The sequence below is a fragment of the Nanorana parkeri genome, unplaced genomic scaffold (genome assembly GCF_000935625.1).
Source record: "Nanorana parkeri isolate BGI_ZX_2015 unplaced genomic scaffold, ASM93562v1 scaffold2724, whole genome shotgun sequence".
Classification (NCBI taxonomy): Eukaryota; Metazoa; Chordata; class Amphibia; order Anura; family Dicroglossidae; genus Nanorana; species Nanorana parkeri.
Window position 1 is genome coordinate 80,833 of NW_017308992.1, and position 626 is coordinate 81,458.

Here is a 626-nt window from a genome sequence, read left to right on the forward strand (position 1 = left end):
CAGTACTCAATGATGAGGTCAGAAGGCCAAGGTGACCCCAGATAGGGGGACAGACAGTATATCAGAATGGGGGGAAACTGGGGCAGTGACTGATTTGAGGACAATGGGGAGGAGGTGCTGCAGGGTAGGGGCACAGAAAACATACAGGGATCAGGTATTTGGGGTGATGAGGGGACAGGAGGAACTGTAGAGGGGTACAGAGATGATGCATGGAAAGTTGGGGTGACCAGAGATACAGGTCAGGTATCGGGGTGAAAGGGGGATCTGAAGGAATTAGAGATGATATGAGAAGTGGGGTGCAGGCTTTACAGTGTAGGGGTGATGGGACATACAGGTCAGGTGGTGATGAGGGTACAGGGGGGTCTGTAGAGGGCTACAGAGATAACATATAGTAAGTTGGGGTGACAGGAGACATACACAGCTCACGATTTGGGGTGATGAGGGTACAGGGGGGTCTGCAGAGATCATGAATGGAAAGTTGGGGTGACAGGAGACATACAGGTCAGGTATCAGGGTGACAGGGGGATCTGGAGGTCGAGATATGAGAAGTGGGGTGCAGGCTTTACAGTGTAGGGGTGACAGGAGACATACACGGCTCAGGATTTGGGGTGGAGGGGGTGGGGGAG

General features: G+C 53.0%; 1 protein-coding gene across 1 annotated transcript in view; it reads right to left on the bottom strand.

Annotated features, from left to right (window-relative positions):
- The window catches only part of ATP6V0B (ATPase H+ transporting V0 subunit b), a 20,480-nt gene that overhangs the window by 19,397 nt on the left and 457 nt on the right, over positions 1-626 (bottom strand). The gene's annotated exons all lie outside the window — the stretch shown is intronic.